The sequence below is a fragment of the Chiloscyllium plagiosum genome, chromosome 11, assembly GCF_004010195.1.
Source record: "Chiloscyllium plagiosum isolate BGI_BamShark_2017 chromosome 11, ASM401019v2, whole genome shotgun sequence".
Lineage (NCBI taxonomy): Eukaryota > Metazoa > Chordata > Chondrichthyes > Orectolobiformes > Hemiscylliidae > Chiloscyllium > Chiloscyllium plagiosum.
In genome coordinates, this window is record NC_057720.1 from 76,637,305 (window position 1) to 76,652,451 (window position 15,147).

At 44.8% G+C, this 15,147-nt stretch overlaps 1 long non-coding RNA gene across 1 annotated transcript; it reads right to left on the bottom strand.

Annotated features, from left to right (window-relative positions):
* Nucleotides 1-5,575: 5,575 nt before the first annotated feature.
* LOC122554792 lies at nucleotides 5,576-9,560 on the bottom strand. Its single transcript, XR_006313081.1, has 3 exons — nucleotides 9,377-9,560; nucleotides 7,566-7,803; nucleotides 5,576-6,886 (listed from the first exon to the last, which is right to left on the bottom strand). It is a non-coding gene; the product is annotated as an uncharacterized LOC122554792 (long non-coding RNA).
* Between the last annotated feature and the right edge of the window lie 5,587 nt (nucleotides 9,561-15,147).

Here is a 15,147-nt window from a genome sequence, read left to right on the forward strand (position 1 = left end):
AGTGGAGGAGTCCAGAACTAGAGGGCATAGGTTTAGGGTGAGAGGGGAAAGATATAAAAGAGACCTAAGGGGCAATTTTTCACGCAGAGGGTGGGTACATGTATGGAATGAGCTGCTAGAGGATGTGGTGGAGGCTGGTACAATTGCAACATTTAAGAGGCATTTGGATGGGTATATGAAGAGGAAGGGTTTGGAGGGATATGGGCCAGGTGCTGGCAGGTGGGACTAGATTGCGTTGGGATATCTGGTCGGCATGTAGACCTTTTCATACACTTAACAGCCAACCCACGGTGGCACGGTGGCTCAGTAGTTAGCACTGCTGCCTCACAGCACCAGAGTCCCAGGTTCAATTCCAGGGGTGACTGTCTGTGTGGAATTTGCACATTCTCCCTGTGTCTGCGTGGGTTTCTTCCCACAGTCCAAAGATGTGTAGGTCAGGTGAATTGGCCATGCTAAATTACCCATAGTGTTAGGTACATTAGTCAGAGGGAAATGGGTCTGGGTGGGTTACTCTTCAGAGGGTCGGTGTGGACATGTTGGCCGAAGGGCCTGTTTCCACACTGTAGGGAATCTAATCTAAACAGCTTTTTGTTTGATACAGTGGATGAATCGCAGCTGGAATATAGGATTACCACAAAATGAAGGAATCCTGGCTGCCACCATTGATCTGCCCAGTATTCTGCTTGTGCTTACACATCAGATGGATGTTGAAGGAGTGGAATCATGATTCAGAAAGCCCCTCTCTGCATCTCCTCCTCCCTTTCCAGTAGCTAGTCCCAATCTATATAGCCTCTCCTCATTCTTCTGGCCATCCTTATCCCCCAGAGAAAGCATAGTGATACGCTGAAAAAAACTGATTTGGAAGGAGTCCTTGAGGTCAGTAAAAAGTCCTTCAGCACTTTCCGCCAGTCTCCCTATAAACCTTTGAGACTTGAAATAACAATGCAAAGCACATACAGTGTGCAGAGTAATACCGGAAGAAATCAACCAGTCAATAATTTGTAAGCAGTGGATGATCTCTTCAAATAGTGCTGGGGACAGGGGGTAGTGGAGGAGTTCTTCCTGCTGTGGGAGACAAAGAGAGGACATTGGCTGGTGCTTTGAGCTGACCCTTTTATTCCTGATGAAGGGCTTTTGCCTGAAACGTTGATTTTTCTGCTCCTCAGATGCTGCCTGACCTGCTGTGCTTTTCCAGCACCAGTCTGATCTAAACCCTTTTATCAGAATGGCATTGAGTGAACATTGTGTCAGAAGTATGCACATATGCCATTTTGGAACTCTAAAGGCACACATGGTGCCAACATAAAAACTACTGAGGCTAATCACATCCCCGTGAGTTATGTGGAGATGTGAAGCCAATTGACCAAAACAAAACTGACAATACTTCACCACAGAATCTTTCCCTTGGAGTCTTTACCACACTATTCTTTATAAATTTCTCTTCCTCCACTTTTAAGTTGCACTTTTGGTTATTTGACTGAATGTCCCCTATTATTTGGTATCAGTTTTTATCTGGCTCCAATCTAGTGATTTAAAAAAATTATTCACCCATGGGACATGGGCATTGCTGACTGGGCCAGAATTTATTGCCCATTTCTCGTTGCCCTTGAGAGGGTGATGGTGAGCTACTTTTTTGAACCACTGCAGTTTACCCGCTGCAGGTAGACCCACAATCCCTTTAAGGAGGAAATTCCAGAATTTTGACCCAGCAACAGTAAAGAAATAGCAATATAGTCAGAATGGCGAGTGGCTTGGAGAGGAACTTGCAGGCAGTGGTGTTCACATGTATCTATTGCCCTTGTCCTTCTAGACAGTATTGGTCGTGCGTTTGGAAGGTACTGTCTATTGAATTGAATTAGCTTCATTGCCACACGTACAGTGAAAGGTTTAAGTCGCCACATACAGTGCCATCTTAGGTACAGAGGTATCTAGGTAAAACCTCTTCAGCTCCAAGATTAGTTACAGTGAATAATGTCATCAAAACACTGCACCATCTTAGATACAGAGTGCCCAGAATAGAGAAATGAAGCAAAAAGTTACATTACAGCTATACACAGTATAACCACAGTTCAGAAAAAGAAGAAGAAGCAAAGTTAAAAAGACAAATATCATAGTCTCTCTCGAAGGGCTGTCCATAGCAGACCAGCGCAGGGGGCCTCCACATGGTCTGACCACTGGCTGCCACCACACTGCACATTGGACAGCTGTCCTCTGCTTTACAGCAGGCCACTGGTCAGTGGCACCCTTCCCTCAAGGCTGCTGGCACTCCGTTCTACCCCCATTCAGGCCGCTGATCATTGGTGTCTCCATCCTGGGCCGCTGGTCCCTGGCAAACCCCTCTGGGCCGCTGATTCCTTGGCAGCCCCCCTTCCATGCCACTGGTTTTTGGACGCCCCCTGTGGGCTGTTGTTCCCTGCCCACCACCATCCCTGGGCTGCTGATGCCCCTCCTCTGGACTGCTGGTCTCTGTGCTCCCCTCTCCACTGGGCCACCAGTCACTGGAGCCCACGTCTTCCCCTGGGCCACTGGTCGCTAACGCCTCATGCAGCCCCCCCCCCCCCCCCGAGGCTGCTGTCCCCCCCCAACATTGGGCCGCTGGTCCCTGGCACCCGCAGACCACTGGTCGCTGGTACCCCCTCACCTCTGGGCTGCTGACCCTGCTTTGGAACTGCCTTTGTAACCACTGTGTTTACATGGCTAATCTAGTTCAGTTTCTGGTCAATAAATAGTGATGCTGGAGGATTCAGTAATGGGTAACACCATTGACTGTAAAGACACAATGGTTAAGTTGTTTTTTTATTGGAAATGGTTATTGACTGAATTTGAGTGTCATGACTGTTACTTACCATTTTTTTGCCCACACTTGGAAATTGTCCAAGTCTTGGACATGGACTGTTTCAGTATTTGAGCAGTCTATTCAAATCAGATAAACTTTGGAATATATTTTTATGATACTAAATAAATGTGTGTTGTTGTACTTTATGAATAAAATCGCCACAAGCATCTCAGAGGCTCCTGATCCTCTACTTGGTTAATTGGATGCAAGTGAAAGCCTCTTTGGTGTCTAAACCAAACCACTGATAGCAGATTATCTAACGGTAAATGTTCTGTTGTGAATGTTCAACTGGAGCCTATACTTGTAACTGCAACTACATTCAAAGCAGAGATTTTCTTTTAAAATGTTTCGTGACCTCTGCACCCCTGTAATTTTAGCCCTTGTTTTGCCTCACGTTGAGGCAGTGTTGCCTCAGTAACTAATTTTTCAGCTCTAATTTTCAGACCTATATAACACTGCTCAGTCATAGCTGAGGAGGGAAAGTAATTATTTCAATTCATTATAAGGTAAGCAGACAATATATAAGCAGACTGAGCTGTTGTGTCAATGTGGATGGCCATGTCGGAATTTGATTTGGTCGATAGCCTTGTTGTTGGCCGTTATATACCTCTCATTTTGTTTTTTTGCGTCCTCCCTCCCTCCCTTCCAGATGGGAATCGGGCACCTTTCTGCTTCACATCAGCCTGCAACTTGTGAATCTGAGTTGGACTCCAGCCAATGCGGGGCACATCTGAATACCATGCCCATCCTCACCCCAGTGTCACTGCGCTGCCCCCACCCCCCGTCATTGTGACAATTCTATTTTATGGAATCTTCTTATGCCACCCCCCCCCCCCCACCTTCCCATTCATGTTTCTGCTTTTCAGAGATCAACATCCAAAAACTGAATTATAATGCAAAACACTAAGCATTAAGGCATAGCAGCCAGAATCGATAGTGCAGCATCAACTGACAGTCTTCTTGGCAGGAATCAGTGAACAATCAGCAGGAGAAGCCCCTGAGGGGATATCAGCAATGCAGCGTCTCTAAAACAAAACTTGCAGAAAAATCTAGTATAGCTATCTTTCCTCTTGCTTTGGAGGGAATTTCCAGGCTCCAGAATTAATAATTTCATCCACCTTCAGGACACAACATTGTAATGCAGTGTCCACAAGTTGTACCTGCATTTCAATCCTGCACAGATATGGACATGATAACATTGCTTGGCTAAAAATGGATGAAGAATAAGGATGAACTGATCCTCCTGTACGCTGAGATTTAAAAATGGAAACCATCTGGAGAAAGATATTTCAAATTTGATTTTCAGTGTTGTTTAACGAGCTTGACAGAGCGCAGAGCTGAAGATTGGGGATATGTCTAAAGTATCACGTCTTAGAGAGAGAATGAAGCAGAGCTGAAAGGTTCTAATTATTTTTGTAAATAGCTTGGATTATTGGAGATGAAGACTTTTCAGCCTCACAGACATCAAGAGCTGGCAAGTTTTGATTCTGAAAGTCAGTGACATTGAAGTGTCAGCCATGATGATGGAGCATTATGCTGTGATACACACCATTTTTCAAGTGAGGGAGAACACAGCCTCACTATCAGAGCAGACAGAGTATTTATTGTCGTGCATGTTGCAGACACCATCTGCATATTGAATCAGTGAGAAAGGCTGGAAGTTAATGAAATTCAGTATGAGAGTAACAAAGCCATATGGCAGCATCCAAGAAAGAGCATATTTGGAGGCTGCTGGCTTGTCAGGTATGAATTATAACTGTCCAGGATGGTTGTAATCTTCATAGTGTGCAGATATAGGTTTATACATTTTCATTTTCATGTTTACATGTATGTGAGAGGTAGATATTTGTTTTGCATAGACACCGATTATATTGAGATTATACTATCAAAATAGACCATTCGGCCCAACAGGTCAATACTATTCTTTATGCTTCACAAACCTCTTTCCACTCTACTTCATCTCATACTTTCAGAATGCATTTCCCTCATGTGCTTACATATCCGCTGTTCTGTAAAGGCACCTACACTAATCATCTCAATTTCTCTATGCTGTAGCAAATTCCACACTCAAATCATTGTATGGGAAATGAAATTGCTTGTGAATTGCTTATTGAATTTATTGCAGCCCAATTCATCTCCTTGATGTTGCCAACTGTCTAAATTTGACAGGAGTCTAATAATTTACCTTTGGAAGCTATGGCTTATCACAAGGCAATTATTTGTCCAATCAGACAAAACCAGACTCAGACTGTGGCTCCAGGTTTACATGTTGTTGTACATTGTAATGTCCTTTCAACACGATCGAGTTGTTCATGTGTAATAATGCCAACACAAAGCATTGTGACAATGTGACTCGAATATACTGGTGCCATGGTTGACAGCATATTGCAAGGCTCCAGTATTTAAGAGACAATTCCTTTGAATAGGTTGAAGAGGATTAGGGAAAACCCAATTTTTTTAAAGTAGTAATAGATTCAAAGAATCCCTACAGGGTAGATAGAGGCCATTCAGCCCATCAAGTCTGCACTGACCCTCCAAAGAGCATCCCACTCAGCCCCACCCCATTCCTGTAACCCTGCATTTCCCATGTCCAATCCACCTAACCTCCAAATCGTTGGACTGTGGGAGGAAACCAGAGCACCCAGTGGAAACCCACACAGACACAAGGAGAACGCAACTCGGAGTATGTAGAAACAAATGGACAGGTTGTACCAGAGCTCCAATTTGAGGTGTACAAGTCAGACCGGGGTATGTCATTTGCACATTTGCTGTTTTATTTTCCTTCTGTCTCACGTTTAAACAGTGTATAAGAAGAATGTTAGGTTGAACGTCTACCTGTAGAGGGTCTTGAATCTCTGGAACATATTGCCTGCCAGTTCAGTAAAGGTGCTTATTCTTTGTACTGCTTCAAGAGGGAGTAGGAATCATTGGTTCAGAGATCAAATCATACAAAAGACCTTATAGCTAACATCAAGTCCTTGTGATATTCTGGTTTAATTTTGATTGACTGTGGGGGGGGCGGGGTGAGTCTGGGTGGGATGCTCTGCGGAGGGTCAGTATGTGCTCAATGAGTCAAATGGCCTGCTTGTAAAGTGTAAGGATTCCATGAGTGGTTGGGGGTAATGGAAAAGAGCGGAATTTTCCAGGGTATTTTGTCCATTATTGAGTCTGAGTCTGAGGTATTTCTCTTTTCTTTGCTGTATCAGTAGATTATACAGTAGTGGTGGCACAGGGAGAGTTGGAGGTGGGGTAGTGCGAACCAATAGAATGATAGGGAGCGTTCATCCATAATGTCTAACCATCAAGAGGTGTGGGGTAAGCTCAATGGAACAGTTGGTGTTATCCTGCCTGCCAATATGAAAAATACATCAAGAGAGAACCGGTCTGAGGAAGTCCAGCAAGTTTTTCTTCCCTTGGCTGGTGCTACACCACGGGCCAGGGGGGAAACTTATAATTAAAGAGAAATACAAAAGCTTCACAGGGAATGAAGAGGAATAGCATGGCTCCTGATGAAATCATAGTGTGTACACCGCAGGGAAACAGGCCATTCGGCCCTTCAAATACAGCCTCCTGATCAGCAAGAGTACTTTGGCCAATCCCATTTGCTTATTCTTCACAGTAGTCCTGAAATTTGGTTTTACCAATTAGCTGCTCATCCAATTCTCTTTTGAAAGCCAAGACTGAATCTGCTTCCATCACACTTTCAGGTAAAACATTGCTGATTCTGACCAGTTTTTCCACGTGTTGCCTTTCATTCTTTTGCCAGTTCTCAACTCTTCCATCAATGAGAGCAGCTTCTCTCTGACTGGGCTCATCGTGGTTTGAACACCTCGATCCAATCTCTTCTCACCCTCTTCTTCTCCAAAGGTAACAACCAAAGTCCCCAATTCTTGGAGGTAGCCATCATGCAAGGGCTGGGGGATCACTTTCAGAGCCTACCTTTGTCCAAACTGCACATCCAATTGGTCCCAGATTTTGGGGTCACCTCCTCACTCACAGAGCAGGTTGTCCTATTTACCGAGTTAGGACATCAGCCACTTTTCTCACCTGCTGGATAGCAATAAGTCAGGCAGGTGTCAGTGGAAGCCCTTAAAAAGCTATTAATTGACCATTTAGTGCCTTAATTTCTACCGAGTCAAGAAAATACCGCAACAGACATCCTCACCCAACATTTAATGGATGAGGTGCCCAGAAAAGAAGGAATATCTCTACAGGATCAACTTTCCCCAATTAGTTGTTCCCCCCTCCATGGCTGAGAAAATTTCACTCTCCATTTCGGTCTATAAAATGTTTGCATGCACCTATAATGACTTTCTCACCCTGCCCTGCTACTTTCAATTTCATGTACTCCATTCTGTTCCTGCATCCCCATTCGAATTGTGTCCGTTACTTTCTGTCACTATGCCTTTAGCTTCCTACTTCACACTTCGGTGCATGAAATGGCTTCTGCTGTATGTCAGCCTATGCCACCTGCCAGCCTACATTTCCCTGAGGAGAAAATGAGGGTCGCAGATGCTGGAGGAATCAGGGTCGAAAAGTATGCTTTTCCCGCACCCACATTTTTCGACTCTACATTTTCCTGAGGTGTACCACTATCCGCTACACAGTTGGAAATAGTTCCAAACTTTGTGTCTGCAAATTTTAATATTGTGCCATGTACACTCAAGTCTTTGTCATTTGATGCAAAAAAACAGTGAACCTCATACTGACCACTGACCCCAATACATACCTCTGTCTTGTCAGGAGGGCAACCATTCACCATTGTTCTATGTCTCCTGTCACTTGGCCATCTTCGTATCCATGCTGCCACTTTCCTCCTTATTGTAGGGGCATCACCTTTGCTGACAAATCTGTTGTATAGCAGCGTGTATGATGGACTTGTAGTGGGTGTGAGCTGCACAGCATCCTGCGACAGATCCAGTCCTGAATTGGTGGCTGTTCACCATGGAGGGCAAATAACATTGAACCTGAAATATATCCAGCTGGGTATCACATTTAGAAATAACTCTTTGGCTTCCTAAACGTAGCGAGGGTGATGGGATGAAAAATCATGCATGTGTTTAACAAGCACCTATTTTTGACTCAATTTGCAATGTTGAATAGCATATAATGGAAGTAATGAACTGTAGTGGTTTGAAGTGTTCCTCTGTTCAACACACAGACACATGCATATACACACAAACACACCGCTGCAACAAAAAGCTTGTCCATTTGTTAGGCTCTCAGTTTGAATGTATATTAAACACAGCAGGGACCAGTTTCTGTTGCCAATTCTCTCCTACATTGACTCAGAAGTACAATTAGTGAGGAAGCGCCTGTAGGTTAGAGTGTTTCAATGTAGTTCCTGAATGCTAAGATTCTCCTTGAAGTTTATTTATTCCAGCTGCAACAGGTCATTGCTACAATAGTTGTAATGCACGTCCAAAGAACTTTACAAAGTGCTCTTTTTCTGACACTACAGGGTGTCTTTTTGTCAAAATGGTGGCTGAGTGGGAGGGCAGGGGGGGTGCTAAGCCCAAGGCTTGTTTGCTCCTGTCAGATTTCTTTCGCTTTTCTTTTCTCTTTTTCTCTTTTAAGCCTGGAAAGGGGCGGGTGCCAGGACAAGCCGGATACAGCTTCACACCAGCCTGGGGTCTCCTGTACAGTGAGGGGCAGGCCCTGGGCTGACTCCCCCGGCCTGGACTCTCAGGCTAGGCCAAGGCTTCTGGTCCACCGTTAGGCCCAGGCACTCGGTGGAGGAGAAAGGTGTACTTGGCTTGTTGTAGCAGTCTCCCTGTGTGGCGGTCTTGACCCGGCATGGTGTTCTTCTTCAGCGGAGGCTTCTGGCCTAGTATCTAGTGGCCTAGCATGGCGGGGCTGGCATTCCGGCTGCAGCTTCAGGGCATTCTGTCATTCCTAAAATGGCCTTCCCTGAGCCTAGGAGCCATTAACTGAACTGTGATGAACTTTGTCTTATGGAATCATAGAATCCCTACAGTGGGAGATCCAAGATGGCGGCAGTCTGAGTGGTCTCCTGTGCTGGGCTCTGTGCCATACTCCCAGGCAAGGTGGACCTTTACCCTCCCCTTATCAACCACCCCCAAGAGACTAAAGTATTAATTTAAACTTGCTGACTATGAGGAGCTGCTGAAATCGTCTGGGAGCTTTAGGGCCAGGATGAAGTCCGGTAAAGGAAAGGGGCCTAAAGGAGTACAGCAGACAAGGCAGTCCCCTACTGCATCAGGGGTGCCTGCAGCCAATGTTCAAACTCCTGTGGCGGCCCCCTTGGGTCCAGCAGGACAAGAGCATTTACTCTCGGAGTTTCGCAAACTCCGAGAGTGGATTCAAGCAGCAGCTGAGCCACTGTGTGCCATGCTAAAAAAGCATGAGTAGGAAATCCAGCTGCTGGAATGAAGATTGGAGGCAGTGGAGGAGAGGACCGCGGTATTGGAGACAGTAGCAGAGGTCTTGGGAACAAGGATCCAAACGCTGGAAGACAAGGTTCGGGTCCTTCAGGAACAAGTCGACGACCTGGAAAACAAGAATAAAGGAAAAACTTACGGGATCGGGGGTCTCCCAGAACACAAGGAAGGCGAGGACCTTGTCGGCGTTTTGCAGGGGTCGCTCCTGAACTTGCTGGCGTTGGAGTTGGAGTCGGTCCTGGTAAGCATAGAGCAGGCCCACTGGATCGCAATGCGCAGGTCCGGACCAGAACCGTGCCCCCGCGCAGTCCTAATGCAGCTCCTGTATTATAGAAAAAAAACAGCTAATAGTTGAAACAGCAAGAATACCAGGAAGGAATTCACAAGCTTTAGTGTATAAAGGCCCAAAGATAATGTTTTTTTCAGGACTTTTCAGGAGCCCTAATTAAGAAGAGAAGGACATTTAATGATGTCAAGAGAGAATTAAGGGACCTGACCATTCAATACTCCTAGAGGTACCCAGCCATGTTGCGTTTCGCCCATGGGGGAACGATATATAACTTTGATTCCACAGAAAAGGCGAAGGACTTTGTGGAGTCTTTGAATTGAAGGACCTGAGTCAAGTGGGAGGAGAGAGGTATCATTGCAGACAGTGGTTTGGGGGGGTTTATTATTAGCCCCCTTTTTACTTCCCTCTCCCCCTTTCTTTTTTTGTAGTTATTGGTTTTACAGCTTTGCTGTAAAATTGGAATTATGTTTGATATCGGTCGGTTGGGTATTATCTAGGGCTCCCTTTTTTCTTACGCTGTCCTTTTAATTTTGTTTTGGGGGTGGCTCTATCTGTGGTTAAGATGAGTGGGGACGCGGGATATTGTTAACTTTCAGAATGTAAATAACAGGTTTTCCTCATTTGTGAATTGCCTGGAGCTAGGGCACAGCCTCAGCTGCAGGGAGTTAAGATGGTAGTAAGGATTGGGAAGAGTGCCCCCTATGGGCAAGGGGGATGATCTCGAGCGAACTGGGGTAATTTGGGTGTTTGCTTCAATTAAATGCAGTGTTTTTTTTTAATTGTAATTATTTTTATAGGACTATAATCTCATAGTTAATATCTTTGTAACTCGTCACACCTCAGATAAGCCTCCTCCCCCACTGGCTGTCCTAGATGACCATGGCTAGTGATTTGTTCAGGTGGTGCAACTGGAATATAAAAGGGAGCCATTCCCCCATTAAAAGAAAGAAGGTCTTATCAAGCCTCAGGAAGAAAAGGGTGGACCATTGCCCTGCTGCAGGAGACGCATCTAGCTGACACGGAAACATCTGAAGCTGCAGCACGGGGTGGGGGAGGTTATGACAAGGTATTTTTCTCATCCTCCAGCTCTAAGAGTAGATAAGTGGCTAAACTGATAAGAAGGAATCTCGCTTTCCAGGTAACGGAGCAGATTAAGGATGAACATGGACGGTTTATCATTCTTAAAGCCCTAATAGATGGAGAACAGTACAGTGTTTTCAACGTATATTGTCCCTGGCGCACCCTCTTAAATTTCTAATTGATGCAGTGGCTAAATTAATGAATCTTGGGGTTCACCGTATGATTGTAGGAGGGGATTTTAATTGCCTTATAGATCCAGAGATTGACAGGGTGCCAAAAGGCCTGGCAGGTATGCCCGTGCAGTCTAAGCAGTTGGTGGACATGTGCGATGAGTTGGGACTAGTGGATGTGTGGAGGTACTTCCTCCCTAATGGAAGAGATTTCACATTCTATTCCAACCCACACAGGTTCCCTACGCGAATTGAAATGTTTTTAATGCCAACTGACGGTCTGCACAGAACATTGGCGTGCAAAATTGGGAATATAGCTGTTTTGGATCATGTGCCAGTGTATTTAGATGTTAAAATCCAGGGTAGTGGAATGGATGCACGTCACTGGCGCATGGATCCATTTTTGTTGGGGATAGCAAATTTGCTGAATACTTTACAAGAGAGTTCAGGACCTTTTGGGATATCAATTCAGGTACGGCTAGTAATCCGCTAATGCTTTGAGAGGCCACTAAGGAATATCTACAAGGTCTGATCAGTTCATATTCGAAGACTGGAAAGAGGCAGAGGGAGGAGCAGCAACAGATGCTGGAGGCCTGGCTGAAGGTAGCTGAGAAAACATATTATAATAGGCCGTCATTGGTTAAGCTACAGCGGGTCACAGCTCTCTGGGCTGCTCTCAACTCAATGCACACACAGGTGGCTAAAAAAAAGGTTGTTTGAATTTGGATCTGGTAAATATCTGGCTTACTTGACTAGGAGGAAAAAAACTTCCCAATCTATTATGTCTGTTAGGGAGAAGGCTGGTACAATTACCCATGAATTGAAGAAGATCAATGTTAGGTTTAGGGAATATTTCGCAAAGTGTATCGGTCGGAGGGGGGCAAACACGGTACAGTGGGAATGCAGTCCTTTTTTGAAAATTGGACCTCCCCAATATAAGTACAGAGCAGGCTTCCCTTGTGAATGGGCCTTTAACAGTACAGGAAGTGCAGGAAGCAATAAGGCATCTCCAGGGTGGCAAAGTATCAGGGCCAGATGGACTGCCAAGTGAATTCTATAAGGAATTCATAAACATGTTAGTGGAGCCACTTCTGGGGATGTACAAATATTCTTATACACAGGATTGTCTGCCTCATTTTAAAGAAAGGGGAGGACCCCAAAAATGTGCTTCATATTGACCAATTTCACTGTTGAACATAGATTTCAAAATTTTATCCAAAATGCTGGCTCTGAAGTTGGAGAAGGTCTTGCTCCATATTATAAAAGAAGACCAGACAGGTTTTGTTAAGGGCCGTAGCTCCTTCAACAATATTAGGAGAGTACTGAACACAGTACAAGTATGCCAGCAAAGATTGATTCCTGGTTTAGTGGTCTCCCTCGATGCAGTAAAGGTGTTTGATCGGATAGAATGGCCATATCTATTTCAGGTCCTAGAGTGCTTTGGTTTGGCGGGATCCTTGGCCAGATGGGTAGCAGTACTGTATAATGATCCTAAGGTGGTGGCACGGTGGCTCAGTGGTTAGCACTGCTGCCTCACAGCACCAGGGTCCCAGGTTCAATTCCAGCCTCGGGTGACTGTCTGTGTAGAGTTTGTACATGCTCCCCGTGTCAGTGTGGGTTTCCTCCGGGTGCTCTGGTTTCCTCCCACAGTCCGAAGATGTGCAGGTTAGGTGAATTGTCCATGCTAAATTGCCTGTAGTGTTAGCTGCATTAGTCAGAGGGAAATGGGTTACTCTGCGGAGGGTCAGTGTGGACTGATTGGGCCGAAGGGCCTGTTTCCACCAGGAATCTAATCTCAGTCATTACAAATGGTGTTAAGTCAAATACCTTTAATATTGGAAGAGGTAGTCGACAAGAGTGTCCTTTATCACCACTGTTATTTACTTGGGCAATTGAACCATTAGCCGAAGCTATCAGGAGGGATCCTGAAATAGTATCGCCAAAGGTGGGAATGGGGGAACATAGGATCACCCTTTTATTTTTGGCCAATCCGGAGAAGTCTGTTCCTCGATAGATCCAAACAATTCATATGATGGTTTCTCAGGTTACAGGATCAATTTTACAAAATCGGAAGCCATACCTGTAGGGGGATTAGTGGCGTTGCCTAATCTGAAGGATGGAATGCAATTCCTGTTTAGATGGTCGCGAAAAGGTTTTGTTGTATTTGGGAATTTTTATTACCCCCTCCTTCCACCAACTGTATAAAGTTAACTACGTACAACTACTAGAGAGGATAAAACAGGATTTGCAGTGGCGGGAGGGGTTACTGTTAACATGGTTGGGCCTAATAGACCTGATTAAGATGAATGTTCTTCCTCGACTGCTGTACCCATGAGAACGCTCCCGTTGTTGTTACTAAGACAAGTGTTACAGAGGCTCAGTGGTTGGCTAGGGTCCTTTATTTGGTGCCACAGGCGCCCTCTAATTAATTTCACTAAATTGTAGCTTTTGCAGGCCGAGGGAGGGGTGGATCTTCTGGATTTGAAGAAATACTAAATAAGTGCTCTGTTAACATATGTTGGTGACTGGCTATGGGGGAATTCGGAGTCGATTTGGCTTGATATTAAAGCCTCACAGTCGAGATGTCCTTTAATTAATTTATTATTCATGGACAAGATGAAATCCGTGACCCAACAGTGTAAAAGTCCAATTATCTTAAATACCATAAAAGCCTGGAGGATAATGAGGCAAGACGAAAGCAATTAGTCTAAGACTTCGCCATTTACCCCACTGGTGGGAGCTCAAGGATGTAAACCTGGAACAATGGACTCCGGCTTTAAGGCCTGGGAGAATAAGGGAATCTTCTGTCTGGGAGACTTATTTGAGGGGGAGGCCCTGATGTCATTTAGTCAGTTAAGTCAGAAATATGGATTGTCTAATAGGGACCTTTTCCAATATTTCCAGATAAGGGACTACATACAGAGGAAGGCCATGCTCCTGGTTAAATGTTACAAAGCAGACGTGGAGAAAAGAATACTCCGGTATCTGGGTGCTCTCTCACTCAGTACTTTATATCATTTACAGAAGGGTCACGCCCTGGGGGACATGGAAGGACTCTGTAGGACGTGGAATCGAGAGCTAGAAAAGGATATTTCATTGGAGGTATGGGAAGACATCTGGGGGAATGTAAGGAAAATCTCAGTATATAACGGAGTGCAGGCCATGCAATTGAAGATCTTACACAGGGCTCCTATAGCGCCAGAGAGGCTAGCTAAGTTCAAGAGAGGAGTATCGTCAGGGTGTCCTAAATGTAACATTACACACTGTTACTGGTCCTGTTGTAAGATCCAGAGATACTGGAATGCTATAGTAAGGGAGCTAAAGGTCATCCTGGGGATTGAAATTAATGTAGATCCAGCATTGTTTCTTTTGGGGTTGTCAAATTTGCCCTCTCTGGGGGAACATGGGAAGAGATTGTGTAATATTCTTACTCACTGGGCGAGGAAGAACATTCTAGTGAACTGGACCTCAGAAAAACCACCAGGTGTTATGGGGTGGTGTAGGCTGGTGATCGAGCATCTCCCCCAAGACTACCTCACAAATATGGTGCAACATAAAACGGAACAGTTTTACAAGATATGGCGGCCCTTTCTCAATTATATTGATGCTGACTTATCAGCAATGTTAGTCAGGGCTGTGGTATAGCCATGGGAATCAGTTTGGGTGCCTGTGGGAACCTGGGAGGAGGAGGTGGGGAGATAAAGAATATGGGTACTGTAGATGGTGCTCCCCAGGGATGGGAGTCTCAGTGGAAGTGTGATGAGTGAGATAGAATAAAGTAGATATTATTTCATTTAAGGTAGTATTTGTTTAATATGTTTGTAGTTTAGTTTACGTTAAGTAGATATGTTTGTTGTGGTAGAATAGTAGGTCATTTATTAACAATGGTACAGTGTTATGGCTTTTTTGTACTGCCTTTTTTTCTGTTTGAATGGAGTTACTCTTCTTTTGTATATAAATGTTTTGTAAAAGATTTAAAAGGTTTTTCAATAAAAATATTTTTAAAGAAGTCCCTACAGTTTGGAAACAGGCTATTTGGCCCAACAAGTCCACCCTCTGAAGAGTAACCCACCCATTCCCCTACCCTATTACTCTACATTTACCCCTGACTAATACACCTAATCTACACATCCCTGAACACTACAGGCAATTTAGCATGGTCAATTCACCTAACCTGCACATCTTTGGACTGTGAGATGAAAGCAGAGCACCCAGAGGAAACCCATGCAGACATGGGAAGAATGTGCAAACTCCACACAGACAGTCACCCAAGGTTGGAATCGAACCCAGGTCCTGTGAAGCAGCAGTGCTAACCACTGAGCCACCGTGCCACCCTGAATTTTACCTTTCCTTATTATTACATAATACTTC